This window comes from Morus notabilis, unplaced genomic scaffold, assembly GCF_000414095.1.
Source record: "Morus notabilis unplaced genomic scaffold, ASM41409v2 Scaffold4981, whole genome shotgun sequence".
Lineage (NCBI taxonomy): Eukaryota > Viridiplantae > Streptophyta > Magnoliopsida > Rosales > Moraceae > Morus > Morus notabilis.
The window spans coordinates 1-15,854 of NW_010363197.1; the positions used below are offsets into that span (position 1 = coordinate 1).

Here is a 15,854-nt window from a genome sequence, read left to right on the forward strand (position 1 = left end):
CATAATCAAAAGCGTCGACACATTAAGAAGCATCTGGACATCGTCACTATATTTACTAACAAGTTCTTCAATCTTCAAAGCCACACAATTTAATGGTAAATTAATGTATATCCAATCTATTTGTAACAAAAACCTTTAAAATAATTTGAATGGATGATTTTGTATAGATGAAATGGAAATGTCAATCCATCATATTTCTAATATCAATTAAATACTTAAATTCAATGTATGCCATACATTGATATTATGCTAAATTTAACAAGAAGTGTAATATGAACAATATAGCATCAAAAGTTGCACTTTATTTGAGAAAGGTTTTCACATGCAAGTGCTAAAATTTAGCATTGATAGACTAAGATCGAGTCCAATATAAATGCCAATATTATTTATGGAATTCAAAAGTGTGAAAATAGCATATTAATTTGATATGCTATTTTATTTCTTGCTAGTTCATACTCCCATACACATATATATATATATATATATTGTCATAATTATTAAGTTTCAGAACTTGTGAAGTAAATTCTTGATTTTAATTCTAAGCAAAAAAGTAAATGTCTTAGTCTTAAAATAATTGAAAGGAAATTTTGTGATAATTAAATAAAAAACCAACAAATCATTAAATAGCAATCAAATATATAAATATAATAGCACATATCTCGTACCATCTCTAATTCAAACGAAAGGGACATATTTGACATGCTATTATATTTTCTATTCCAATATTATTTATGCTATTTCGAATGCAATTTTTTTTATCATAATTGTCGAGCTTATAAACATTTAAAGGTAAATTTTTGTCGTAAATTAATTTCAAAACGCCCACGTTGTAATTATTATTAAATGAAAAGTCTAAACATCAATTAGTAGTAAACAGATAACCGACTTGATGCGAAAATTACTGCAAGTACGACATATGTCATATTTAATTACGACTAAAAATAGCATTGAATTGAAAAGTGGTTTTTCCTATTCAAATGTTTAAATTTGCAATTGATGCACATCTAGCACCGTAGATTCCCTTAGACCATCTGTGATGTAAATATCACTATCAATGCTATATTTACCACTAAAAAAAAAAAAAAAAAGAGAAAATGACATTTTCAATGTGTTACTCTCATAAAAGTTAAACAATAGTTGATCAACAAAAAAAATTCAAAGTCATATTAACAACAGAGTTGAGCAAACATTTGTTGCACTAAACTTTTTACGATAGGGCATACCTTAATGTAATGCATATGTTTTTCAAATAATGTTAAATTTTGTTATACTCACATATATATATATATATACCCACAAAACTGTTATAACTTAGATATAAATATATATATATATAAGAGAAAATTGCTGAATTGAATTTATCCTTGTATTTGGATTTTTACCTATTACGTTTGATTAATACTTTTTAAATTAATATATAGTTATTTGACTAAAAAGAATATTAATTAAAAGTAAAATATAAAAATCCATACTCATATATTTAAAAAGAAAAAAAGAAAAAAAAGAGGTATCTAAAAAAAAAGTAGAGGTTCATCACTTCACGTGACATAACTACGTACGCTCAGATTTCACTAACTTCGCGTCTGAGTTTACTAAAGTGAAATCTTGTTAAAGCAAACCAACGGTTGGTTGAACCCTTCTAAAGAGTCTGTCGAAAAATCTTAATGCTTCGCCATTTAAAGACCATTGAGATACCACATCAACATCGAGACCTCTTTCTTTAAAGTTTTCCAGGGACAGATTCCCTATGATCATCTAATGAAGTTTCTTCCACAAAAATAAGCGTTGAGGGTGTAGCTAGTGGCTACACACTTGACTTTAGCAATATAACCCAAAAAAACAAAATTCAAAAAACGAAAACAAAAGCAAAAGCAAAAGCAAACAACAACAAAAAAAAAAAAAAAAAAAAAAAAAAAAAAAAGAATGATTTTAAATAATGATACATGTTACTTCAGTATATCGTTGCAAAGTTCTATATATACACTAACACAAAACTCTCCTTGCATCACCCGCTATATCTCTCTATCTTCTCTATCATCCAAAACATCCATGGAGCCTGACGACCATGATATATATCATATCATGGAGACGCAGCGTCTTCTGAGGGAAACATTGAGCTCAACAAGAGAGTACCCATATGGAACTCCGTAACCGGAACTCTCACTGATTTCATGACCCGGTTTTTGTTCACCATCAACACCGAAGCAGGACCATTTCCTGATCAATATGGACACGGGTTGGCCTTCTTCCTCGCTCCCGTACGTCGGGTTCGAAATCCCCCCGAATTCAGCCGGCGGATTCCTCGGCCTGTTCAGCACAACGTCGAGTTCTTCGTCTCGAAACCGAATACTGCACGTAGAGTTTGATTCCCGCGTAAATACCGAATGGGATCCTGGATTTCAGCACGTTGGCATAAACAACGGCTCAATTCATTCTGCGGTTTCGACCGCTTGGAATGCTAGTTTACGTAGTGGAATTCCTACTGATGTGCTGATAACTTACAACGCTAGTACAAAGAATTTGAGTGTCTCTTGGAACTATAGAACTAGTAGTTCTAATATTTTTCAAGAGAACAGTACTAGCCTTTCGCACAGGATTGATTTGACAAAGGCTTTGCCTGAGTGGGCTATGGTTGGATTCTCGGCCGCTACGGGGCAATACGTTGAGAAACACACACTTCATTCATGGGAGTTCAATTCCACCTTGGAAAGAGACGAGGAATACCCGGAAAAGGTTAAGAAGATAAGGTTAGGATCTGAATTGGTAATATCAGTTTCATGCTTTGTTTCTTTACTCGGAGTGGCGATTACAATTCTAGTGATGTGGAGAAAGAAGCAGAAGCGAAGGGAGAAAGAAGCGACATACGCGAATTTAACGACGATTAATGATGTCGAGAGAAAAGCGGGGCCAAAGATGTTTTCCTACGGAGAACTTGTTTTGGCCACACCAATAGAGTATTTTAAAAGTTTTATGAAAATTTTTGTTATACTTAATCCGTTATCCTCACACTTGTGCATCCGAATTTGATTCGAAAACCAACGGACGGTTGGGTCAAGGTGGGTTCAGGGTCGTCTACAGAGGGTACATCATCGATTTGGATGCGACGGTCGCGGTGAAGAAAGTCTCGAAGGGATCAAAGCAAGGAAAAAAAGAGTACATAACCGAGGTGAAGATCATTAGTAGCCTAAGACATCGCAACTTGGTGCAACTCGTAGGTTGGTCCCATGACAAAGGTGAATTCTTACTTGTCTATGAGTTCATGCCAAATGGTAGCTTGGATTCTCACCTATTTGGCAAGAGGGTTCCTCTTACTTGGGGTGTAAGGTACAAAATTGCTCTTGGTTTGGCCTCGGCATTACTATATCTTCATGAAGAGTGGGAACAATGCGTGGTACATAGGGATATCAAGTCAAGCAATGTAATGCTAGCGGGATTGTGGTTTTGGAGATTGTCACTGGGAGAAAATTGGCTGATCTTGTGGACAACAAGACATTGTTGGCGTGGGTTTGGGATCTGTATGGTAGCGGTAAGCTTCTATCGGCTGTTGATGAGCGACTTCAAAGGAGTTTCGACGGCAAAGAAGCCGAGTGCTTGATGCTTGTGGGGATGTGGTGTGCTCACCTTGATTGCAGCCTTAGACCGTCAATAAGGCAAGCAATTCAAGTTCTGAATTTCGACACGGAAATGCCAAATCTTCCGGAGAAGATGCCTTGTCCAACTTACCGAGTCCCCGCGAAATTCGACCTCAGATGTTCAAACCTCAATCTAATCTAATCACTCAACCATTATGGTTATTGGGGTTTGTTTGTAAGTTTGTAGCTTGTCTTGGTTAGGTTTCAGTTGATCATATGTCTGTCTAAATGACTGCTTTGCCAAGAAGAAACCGGTTTCCTCATTATGTAACCTCAAACAAGTGACATATGAAATTATGAATAAATTATCTTTAATGAAATGAATGTGACTGTATCTGTAATTTTCATATATGTTTTTTGTATTTCTCATCTAGGCTTGAACTTTACTGCTTCGTTACTGCATTAGAGCGTAGAACAAGTACTGCTTTCAAAAAATATCGTCTAGAACTGATCAGAATGAAATGGCAGCCACTTAGCGAGAATTTATCCTTTGATTGTTTCATAGACTTTCGTTTTTATTACCGTACGTACTTTATCAATGTAAAGATTTAAATAAATTTGAATTTCTATTCAAACTTTCTGTTCAAGATTATTAACGAAATGTGGATGCTAGAAACATTATTCTCCGCGATGGTTTTTTAAACTTGTATCAAATTAATATATGGCATTGTTGGTTGTAAGAGAATATTAATACTTCTATGGCTACGATTAATATAGAAGTGGCTGAGAGAGGCATAAAACTTTACGTGAGTGAATAGTAATGTCCTCTGTTTCATTCATTATTACTGCAAAGTTTTGTTTTTTTGTTTTTTGTTTTTGTGAATTCACAGAAAATATCTACGTAACTTTATTTTAGCTTAAATAACAACAATATATTTTCACTTCAAACACATCTAGAACGAAGAACAAGGGAAAAAACAAAAAAAAACAAAAAATACTGAGCTTTTCTACTTTGCCTTTTCGTACAAGGTAAACGGAAAAGAAGCTGAAGAGTCATATATTTTATAACTCAATATCTAATCCATATATTCGGCAAGCAAATGACATTAATCCGTACTTAACCAACTCAAATTGACCAATAAACCTTAATGGCATCTTCTCTGAAGTGAAACAACAATAGCTTCTAATATAAATACAACCATAAGAAGTCAAAATGACACTATTGCACAAGTAGAATAAGTAGAGGAAAATCCTGTAGATATTTATTTTATAGTTGTATTCCTTAAAAATACAGCTTATGTCTCAATTATTATAGTTTTTGGAAAAAGAGTAAAACTGTACTATGGGTTCGACTGATCATTTTTTTTTAAAAGGTAACATAGTTATTAATTCTCAATAATTTGAATTAAATATTCCTTAAAGATTAATGAGCTGAAAAAATCAAAAATATTTTTCTAAAAATGCATGAAAGAAAAAGAAAACAGAAAAACCTTCTAATTAGAAGAATTATCAACGAAACGGAATTCATTTGATTGACAAATATTAAAAGGGTGTTTTTTATAAAAAGAAAAAAAAGTTATTCCAATCATTTAATTGACAAATACTAAGAATGCGTTTGATATGAGATAATCTTTGGAGAGAAATGAGAATCTGCATCGTATTTCTTCTATACGTTGATACAATAAATAATTTTTCTTTCATTCCAGGAAAAGTCAATCTTACCCTACAGATCAGATTTCATCATTGGAGTTGCCAAAAGTTCCATCACCAAACGTCACAAAGATTTTGTTCTTGGGATACTAAGAGCCCGTTTGGTAAAGGGATTCGTTCCCTGATTCGAATCATGATTCGTGGTTCGCTATAGTATTTTATCTCACAAAAAATACACGTAAATCAAAAATAGTTCTAATCATATGGTTATAATCCATGAACCAAACAGGCTATAAGTGAATTTAGAGTATCACTTAAATTGCAGATAAACCCTAAATTTAATTTCATAAACATGCATGTATATTTTAGCTAAAAAAAAATTTCTTGTACACAAAATACTAATTGATAATTAACATAAACATCTGAATTTAAATAAATCAAAGTATAATTAAAAAAATTTGGATGTTACAAATATCCACTCTTAAAGAAATTCTATCCTTGCAAATTTAAAACAAAATTAATGCCAATAACTCATGAATTCGAAAATGACTCATGAAAAACTATCAAGTTTAATTGCATTATCTCGCATCTAACTCGTATTTTCAATCACACATGTCCAGACACTGCAAATCTCTTTTTAAAAACAAAAATCGATGTTTCAAACTCACACAAAGTGTTATCTCTAGTGGGGGCTCAAGCCCCACTCACATTTTTTGTCTTTTTTAAAAAATTTGCCAATGTTCTTGTTATTTTAACAAATAGCCCCCATAAGAAACCCTTCAAATCTTCAAATACTTTAATTAGCCCCCACAAAATTGATAAAAATTCAATTTTACCTTTACTCAAATCAACATATATAAATTTACATTAAATTAAATATAACCCTTCTAAAATTGAAAAAATTCAATTTGTCTCAACAAAATATCTAAAAAAATATTTAAGCCCCCACAAAACAAAAATCCTACCTCCGTCACTGCACAAAGAGTAATTCAGGAGCCCCATGCTCGTCATACCTCAAAACCTCAGTCTTCATTGCGATTAATTAAATAAAGGGGAAAAAAGACAAATACCTCTTAAAAATATGGATCTTAGATTTTTTTTTTCCGTTACACTTGATTAATACCCTTTAGTTAAAAAATTATATTAGTCAAATGAGTATTAATCAAGAGTAAAGAGTAAAAATCTTAAAACAATGCACTCAAAATGTGATTTCATCAATTTTCTCTTAAATTAAATTAAAACAAGATTAATTAATTAATTGAAATTCAAAATATATAACTTTCCTCAAAATTATATAATATCGAATATTGCTTCGGAGTCTCGAAATAACAAAAAATTAATCATATTCTAATAAATATAGTTTTTCTAAAGATACAACCTTGAGATGGCCTCGTACCGATACAGTCATTTATACACGTATAAAAAACTGTAATGGTGCACGATGTAGAATAATTCTATAGAATAATCCATAATTAAAGAAAAAAATTAAAAAGGTTTTGAGATGACAACCAATCAACCGAAAACTGAAATATCATACACTTTGTAAAACCTCAATACATAGACTCATGATCGGAGTTTTTTAAAGTATAATCTTGAAAAATTATTTAAACAAATTCAAGTATTTTGAAAAATTCTATAAAATACTAAATCATCGTAAATATATAAATATAGGCTCAAGATATTCATCAACGGTACTATATGGCCAAGTCCACCCAAGCAAAAGAGTGGCCTGATCGAGTTTAAAAGTTTACGCCATGGATCTTTTGATATCCCGTCTATATACAGGTCCTCACGGAAAACAATAATTTGAATCTCAAACTTCAAGTCATTGGTATATATGCAAAACCAGGTTTATAAATCAACATTTTCTCGACTTATAGCAAAATTCAAAGAGTTTCCAAAAATGTATGATTTCAATATCCAAAAAAAGTACACACAGGTCGGGTGTGCGCGCCCATATATATATATATATATATACACACACACACACTTTTGTCTAAGTACATATTCTTATAGGTGAATCATCAACTAGTAAACCAAATCAAGTAATGGTTTATAAAACGTGACCTTAAAAGCATGAAAACAACAAAGTCATCTTAGAAGAGATATAACATGATTAGAGCACTATTTGCTTTTATTTCCCAGTAAAATAAAGTACAATAGTGAAAACATTTGTCGACGACATAGAATGTTAAGATTGAGTCAAAAGCAAATCAATTGTAAAGTGATCAATTTATGAACATCAAGTACGAACTTTTAAGTATAAAACGATTCATATATTATAAATGAGATCTTCGAAATTACTCAAATCAATACGTCTTAAGGTGACATCATGAGTTAGCTTTCTAAAAAAAAAAAGTAAGATGAAGCTTAGACGGATATTGATCTGATTTTGGTCTCTATCATGGATTTTTTTGGCCTCGTTCATTTCACCGATTTGAGTTTTCAATTTTAGGTTTCTACAGTTAAAAGCTCTCAAAAAATGTCACATCTAACTTTTTCTACTACAGTTAAAAGCTCTCAGAAAATGCCACATCTAAACTCGAATTGAAAACTTGAATCCGCAAAACGAACGAGACCTTTGACTGTTAGGGCTTCGAAAGCAAAAATGCTAAAACAACAGGTTTAATGCACCTCACTAAACTAGCAAAAAAAAAAAATGCACCTTACTAGAACATTTATAAATAACTATTAATATAGGTGAGCGGAAAAATGACGAAACTAATTCTAACTTAGACTCATGGAGCTTTCTTTTGAGCTATAATACATTATGGTTAAAGCCTTTTAAAAACAGCTTGAATACAAATCAAAATTTGGTTTCTACAGATTTTAACAGTTATGTACAAACTGTGAGATCTTCATAATCGGTATAGTTTTAAGATACATCACGGAAGTATTCATAATTACTTGTTCTAGGCAACTTGAAAATTTATAAAACTTGTTTTGTCCTGAAGTGTACTAAAAGGACTTTTGATCGAGATATCATAAGCTTTTATTTCAGGTCGATCTCCTAAGTTTCCTATATAACAATACATTGGAAAGCAAATCAAACTAGTGCATTCTAAGTTCACTCTCAAGGGAAAACAGGAAGAAGATTCAATAAGTTATTAAGGAACATGACCTAACATGGATAGCGTTATCCAAAACAAATGGTCATGGTAAGATAAGAGTGGCACTAAATTTTGAATCTAAAAGGTCGTTTTGAATATGGTGACACGTTACTAAAGAGATAAAGTAGTAAGTTATTACTGCTACATTTAGAGCAATAATTCGTGCCATAATTCGGATCATGGTTCGTGATTCGCTACAGTGTTTTCTCTCATAAAAAATACACGTAAACCACGAATAATTCTGAATCATGATTCTGAACTCATGAACCAAATATCCACTACATGACTTAAAAGGAAAAATGGTTTGTTATACATGCATTCTAAATCCACACCCGTGTATACTGTTTTAATTAACGGATATTATAGATCACATGCCAAGTGTCTTGTCACGCGAGTAGGTTGCCATGTGTAGATTCCCTATCAGGCTGTCTTCACAAAGGTGGGCGTTGTTCAGCTCTGGGCCCCGACTTGCTGAGCTATGCCCAAACATGCCTTTGAGCGGTCATTTACTAAAGAGAAAAGGAGACAAATACCATTTAAAGTGCATATATCTTAGATTTTTACCTCTTACTCTTGATGAATATATTTTAATGAAATAATTATATTAGTTAAAAGAGTACTAATAAAAAATAAAAGGTAAAAATTTAAAATCATGCATTCTTAAGAGTAAATTAAGTAATTTTCTTTTTGCTAATTAAATAGGCCATGCTTAATTATGGGCCGTGTTTGGGTAGGCTCCTTTGTTGTGTCCTTTGTAATTGAGGTACAAGGATGATCTGTTTGACTTGATCGGTCAAATACAGCAATTCTGACCGATCCAACGGCCACTCCCACAACAATGATTGTATTCACAAATTGATTTTTTTTTCTCCTACTATATATGCTTTGCATCTTCCACAACACTCATTCTCACAGGTAATAAGAATATTAAATAAGCACAAAGAATAAAAGCCCTAACGAAAGTGGGAAGAAATTCAAACAAAAGAGAACAATCTAGCTCGGTTAAAGTGTAAATGTCTACAAACTTGCAAGAAAGTTAGAAGGTGTTCTTTTTTTTATAGGTTTAAGTACAAAATTTAAACTAAAACTTAAATTTTGTGAGACATTTGGTAAAAAAAAAAAAATGAATTGTGAAACCTATAAGAATATTAAATAAGCACAAAGAATAAAAACCCTAACGAAAAGGGGAAAGAAAATCAAACAAAGGAAAACAATCTAGCTCGGTTAAAGTGTAAATGTCTACAAACTTGTAAGAAAGTTAGAAGGTGTTCTTTTTTATAGGTTTAAGTACAAAATTTAAACTAAAACTTAAATTTTGTGAGACATTTGGTAAAAAAAAAAAAAAAAATTGAATTGTGAAACCTATAAAAAGAATGGGGTCTCAATTTCTTTTTAGTCCGAGAACAATCCATGCATTAGAAATGAATGTTCTGTACTCAATTATAACGTCAAGTGCAATTTAATGTTTTATAAGCGCATATGGGCTTTGGCCATCAAAAGAGGCATATACCTCTATTTCCAAAAAAAGCCGTATCCTTTTCTTGCATAGGATGGGGAAATCAATTGAAAGCTATGATAAACTTCATGTGCTTATCTTATTGTTTATGTTAATGTTAATCTCGCAAACTGAAAAAGATGTATAGTATTCAATGGTGGGGTGACTCGTTAAAGCAACATTTGTCTATTGGTGGGATTATAAAATAATCAAAAACTTTCACTAAAGTCACCTTTTCCTTGGGCTGCGCTGCATATGATTTGTTGATTATTGACACCTGGCCAAGCTCTTATTTAGAGGCATTAAAACTAAGCTTATTTTAATCTAATTCAGACCCTTAATCCGAGGGGGCCCTCCCCATTTGTAGTCCAAAGCTAAAAGGAATCTTATTGGTCGAACAAATCCAACTCACATGGGTTGTAGCCAATAGAAAGTTGTGTTTTGAGTCAGTCACCAAATCTTTATGATTGTGGCCAGCACTCCCTAATTAGTGTTTCTTATAATTATAATTAATAAATGCTTTGGAGATTAATAGTGATTTTTTAGACCAAAGTTTGTATATACGTGTGTGCTTTCCAAGTGTCATAGCCGTTTTGGCCATACGGGTCAACTAGCACAACTTGCTGCCCCTTTTCTGTACGGATTGCTTGCCATTGGTAACCCCTCCAGATAAAAAGCGTGCAAAGACCACCCTCGATTGGCGCATGGTTAATTTAGTTCTTGACATGTGAGTTCAACTTAGCATACTTAGCTAGAATTCATAATGTATAGCTATAATTAACTAGCATTTTGTGAAAATTCTATGGTAAGTTGAAAAAGTACCCTACCGATACGACTTATATCTGTATTAGATTCTGTGATATTTTTCAGGTCGATGTAATATTGATTGGATCTAACGCTTAAAACACACTCCCTAATGTAAAAAGCTCTTAACATTAGTTGTCAAGAAGTAAAGTTTTTCCTTTTAACTTTCAAGTTTATAAAGGAGAAGAGCAAAAGTAATTAAGAGATTGTTCTATTCTAGTTTTGTTTTAAGGAATTTTCAGATAACATTCCAAAAAAAAAAAAAAAACCTTTTGGTCCTTGAAAATAAATAGTTATATATTGCTAGTCAAAGTCACAAAGTAAGTTTGAAACTTATAAGAGAGCCTTAAGGGTCCGTTTAGCTCACTGATTCGAGTTGAAATGTGACTTTATGTCTGAGTTTTTTACTGTAGCAAAATAGTTAGATGTGACTGTTTTTGAGAGCTTTTTACTATAGTAAAACTTGAATCGGTGAAATGAATGGGGCCTAATTAAAATTTTGTAAACTTGATTCTCATATGTTTTATTGCCTATTAGAAAATTTTGTTTTCATTGTGTACTCATAAATAAACACTTTTTCTTATGCCCTTTATTAACTAAAAACATATTCAAAATCAATGTTAAACCTTCCTAATTAGTTAATTATTAACTGACAACCCTTAAACTCAAGTTAATTTAGGTCCTATATTATTATTAGAAGTGTGGTAAGATAATCATTATGAATATACTCAAATTAAGAAGAGATCATGTAAAATGGAAAAATATTTGTTACTGCACTTTTAGGAGAGGCTAAAAAGAATATATATACCGAGTGCCCAAAAAAAAAAAAAAAAAAACAATTTCACCCCTTTACCGTACGTCGCGTGAAATTTTAACCTTCAAACTTGTTCCTCGTCTAGATTGTTTACTAACTAATTTTATACGGGTATTTGTGTGTCACTTATACATACGTACGTACGTACGTACATACATATATGATTATATTTATGTATATATATGTATATATATGTATATATAGATAGTAGAGTCAACAAATCCAGTACTTTGAAAGGTAGGCGCAAGGGTTCTCAACATGTTTGGCAGTTGCAACCACAAGAGAGAAGACAATTATAGGAACGTAAGAAGCAAGAAATGGTCTTTGCCAAAGAATAAAGGAAAGAAAAGGCCGAAAACGAGTTATTAGTTAGTTAATAAATACTACATTATATTGTAATTTTATGAATTTTGCTCTATCTTATTGCGATCCATTTCCTCACCAAACCCGACGTTTAATTGTCGGCCGGAAAGCTGAAGATAACCCCAAATTCCTTGGTTATACTTACCACCTGCAATATTTTTACTTGCTCCAAGCTTCCACATATTAATCTCAGTTATAAAATATATGCCTCTTTTTTATTTTTTATTTTTGTTTTTTGGTAATACACCTGAGATTACCTGCTCCAATCTATACTTTTTTATAATTAACAAAATTTATAGAGGCATATGCAAAAAGGCTGCAATATAATATATACATATATCTATATGTGTGTGTGTGTGTGTGTGTGTCGCACAATCTAGCTTTTCAACTTTTGGCTTCTTCATTTAATATCCTCTAGCTAGTGCATGTCCAAAGTTGTCATGGTATTGATTTGAAGATTAATTTTATAGGCTGGTGCAATGTCGTCACGGTATCAATTAGATGCTCAACATGGAATCAATAAATAACTAGTTTTACAGTGTGAAGGGTTTTAAAGTGAAAAAATCTTATGCTTTTTTGTTGATGTAGTCTTGTTGTTTTCTTTTTCTTTTCTCCTTTAATAAAGTTTTTGCTTATTTAAAAAAAAAAAAAAAGTAGAAAACATAGTAACATACCATGATCCATATATAGATGCTTGATTAGTCTTATATATGCTTGACTCATAAGACGTAATAGCTAGACTTCTTTTTTTTTTTAAATGAAAAAAGGAGGATAATTGGTGTCAATTGAGGGTACTGCTACACTTAGTGCACCTTTGTTTTTTTAGGGCTTTTTTTTTTTTTTTTTTTTGAAGTGGAGAGTTACCCAAAAAAGTATAAAATGTGTTTTGATTCCCAAGTTCAAAGCTGACTGCCCCTAAAAATGCTTGAAATAAAATACTTATACTGTTATACAGTATATCTCTCTCTCTCGCTCTATGTATTTCAATGTGGAAGTACAAGTTATCCATACTATATTAAGTTCAATATTCCACTTATTAACATCTACATACAGTAATAAACCTTTTTTTTTTCTTTTTTGGAAACTTTCTCAGTATCACACTATAAACAACTTTTCTTTTCTTTTATTTTTTTTTTCTTTTTTGCTTATAAAGTTTCTGGATACAAAACAAAATGCTTCACCGATCCTTTTCACACCATCCCAGCCGCCCAAAGCTCTGAAAAGTGTTGCTTTGGATAAAAGCTTGTGAGCTTAATTCTCTTTCCTTATTTTTTTTCAGTCGTGTGATTTTTATAATCATTATAACCTTAATCCATGATTTGCTAAACCTGATTTTTGTCGCATTGAAACCCTAGGAAATTAACCTAACCACGAAAAGGGATATGGGGAGAGGGAAAATCGTGATTCGGAGGATCGACAATTCTACGAGCAGGCAAGTGACTTTCTCGAAGCGAAGAAAGGGTTTGATTAAGAAGGCGAAAGAGCTCGCGATTCTTTGCGATGCAGAAATTGGCCTTGTCATCTTCTCCAGCTCCGGAAAGCTCTATGAATTTGATAGCACCAGGTTTATCTACTTTATATTCTTACCATATCTGATATTGTTGTGTTTTTCTTTTAGATCATTCTTTTAGTATTCTCTGTCCTTTTGGAAACTGACATTTTAACTGATCCGTTTGGTTCTTTTATATGGTTATTTCAGATAATCTCTTTTGTTCCTTCGCTGTATTGAGCGTTTGTGTTCTTAAATTTTTCCCTTTTAATATAACAAATATAATAACATTGCTAGTTTTATGTCTACCTAAGAGTTAGTATTTATCATAAATATTATATGGATGTATCACTCACTAATGTTCAGTAGTATAGTTTGCATGGGAGAGGATTATTCCCAGCAGCATTGTCTTCCACTGAAAGATCAAAATAAATTCTACTGCAGTTTCTTGATATCATAAACTACAAGATTACAAGAACAAGAAAACCTTCCTGACTACTTGAAATATTAAGTGTAATTATGGACGCTAATTAATAGTTCCAGATGACCCTTGCTTGGATGTTGTGTATGTTCACATGCAAGTTTCTAAATTTAGTAAACTCATAAGAATAGACAACTAGCATCAAAATAGTTAGTGGCATCCCAACTAAATTAGCACTAAGAACTCGTTTGGTAGATGGATCCAGAATCAGTATTAGTTTACAGTGATTCTGAATCATGATTCAAAATTAGTGTTTAGTTTGGATGATTCTAAATCATGATTCAGAATCTAATGTGATGTTTTAAACCAGAATCACTCATAATTTTAAAACCACATCCCTCTTGATTCAAGGTGATTCAAACCTCTGGTTTTGAATCATAGTTTCAGAATCATGATTTGAACCCAAAATCATGAATTATGGTTCTGGTTCTAGAATCATAATTAGAATCACTCTGATTTGAATCCTCATACCAAATAAACCTTAAAAAACTGCCCATCACACACTTAAATCACTGGAATGTATATGCAGGACTAAAATTGGGGAAAAAATTGAAAATTTTTCTAAAAGTTTCCCATACTAAATTGGCTTCTTAGGATCTGATTCATTAATTGATAATGAATGGGTATGTCGTAGTTAATTAGAGATGCAATATTACAGATATATGTGTGTGTAATAGTTCAAAGGACGTTTATTATAATTTCCCATGTATGGTGTTTAAATTTCTTTATAATTATGTTTTTAACTATATATATATATGTAGTGGTTAATTTAATGTGAAATACTAATTGAAGTCATGAGGTAAGGAGGTATACATCTATATAGCTAGTGATAATTATATCTTTATAGCTCACTTATTAGTAACTACTTGTAGATCTAACTATCATGATTTAGTCATGCTTTCCCTATTTTCGTTTCAATACACATATACGTATAGACTCGTAGGGTGTTGGTTTTAATCACATTAATTCAACTCAAAATGGCAAATTAATGCATTGAAAGTGAATAATTATTAAGGGTCCATTTGGTTTATAGGTTTGAACAGAAAAATTTTAACATAAATTTAAATCATGAAAGAAAATATTATCGCAAAAAGGTTTGAATAGTAGGTCGTACCTATGAAACAAACGCATAGAGAGTTTAAAATAACAAAAAGAATACCGGTTAAATTAAGATTGTTAATTACATGATTAACAGTCCATTTGATTAAGCAGGTACAAACATAAATACAAGTCAACTCAACCTAACAAATATATTTTATCTAAGACGTTGGCCTGATCAAATGCATTGAATCTCTTTACTCAAACTACTGGGGACTAATTCTCAGAATCTCCTAATTGAATTATTAGCTCAACTAACTATAGCTACGTACCGCATCTTTAACTAAAAAATCATTTGCCTTTGCAAAGTAAAGTGTTTTCTTCTCATATTATTCTTAAGAATTAAGGATTTAGTCAATCAACTTGTTGATCAATTTTTCAATACTTCAACATATGAGTCCCTGTACTACATATGAAACGACAATATGACCACCTAATCCAACTAACTAACGACCCCTTTTGGTTTAAAATATTATTTTGTTATATATATATATATGTATGTATCGTATGTATGTATGTATGTATAGCTCTAGACTTGATATTTAGAATTATAAGCTTTCCTCACTTCATAACCTATTAATTTTCCTGTGTTGAGAATGTAAGAAATAATCTAATTACCTTACAAGCTTTATTGCTTGTGAGTGTAAATTTTCTTAAAGCTTTAACGGAAAATATAAACACTACGTATACAAGAAAAATCACTTTTAGAGAAAAAAATTAATTAGCTCTAAAAATGTCTGTTTAGAAACTAAACAAGATATATCTCTGAAAATTTCTCTTTTTTTTTTTTTTGAATTTTTGTTAATATTTATTAGGGCGAAGTAATTTTGTCTCTTTATACTTTTGACACATAGATCCCATTAATATGATAATATTAATATTTAACAGAAAAATGAGATAGTGAAGTTCACGTGCAGAAAGTGACAAAAAAAGTGACATAATTAGTGACGCTAAGCAATTGTGTCTCTAGGATTTGGA

At 31.7% G+C, this 15,854-nt stretch overlaps 1 pseudogene; it reads left to right on the forward strand.

Moving 5' to 3' along the window:
• The first annotated feature begins 2,094 nt into the window (after window positions 1-2,094).
• LOC21384387 lies at window positions 2,095-3,774 on the forward strand (annotated as a pseudogene).
• The last annotated feature ends 12,080 nt before the right edge of the window (window positions 3,775-15,854 follow it).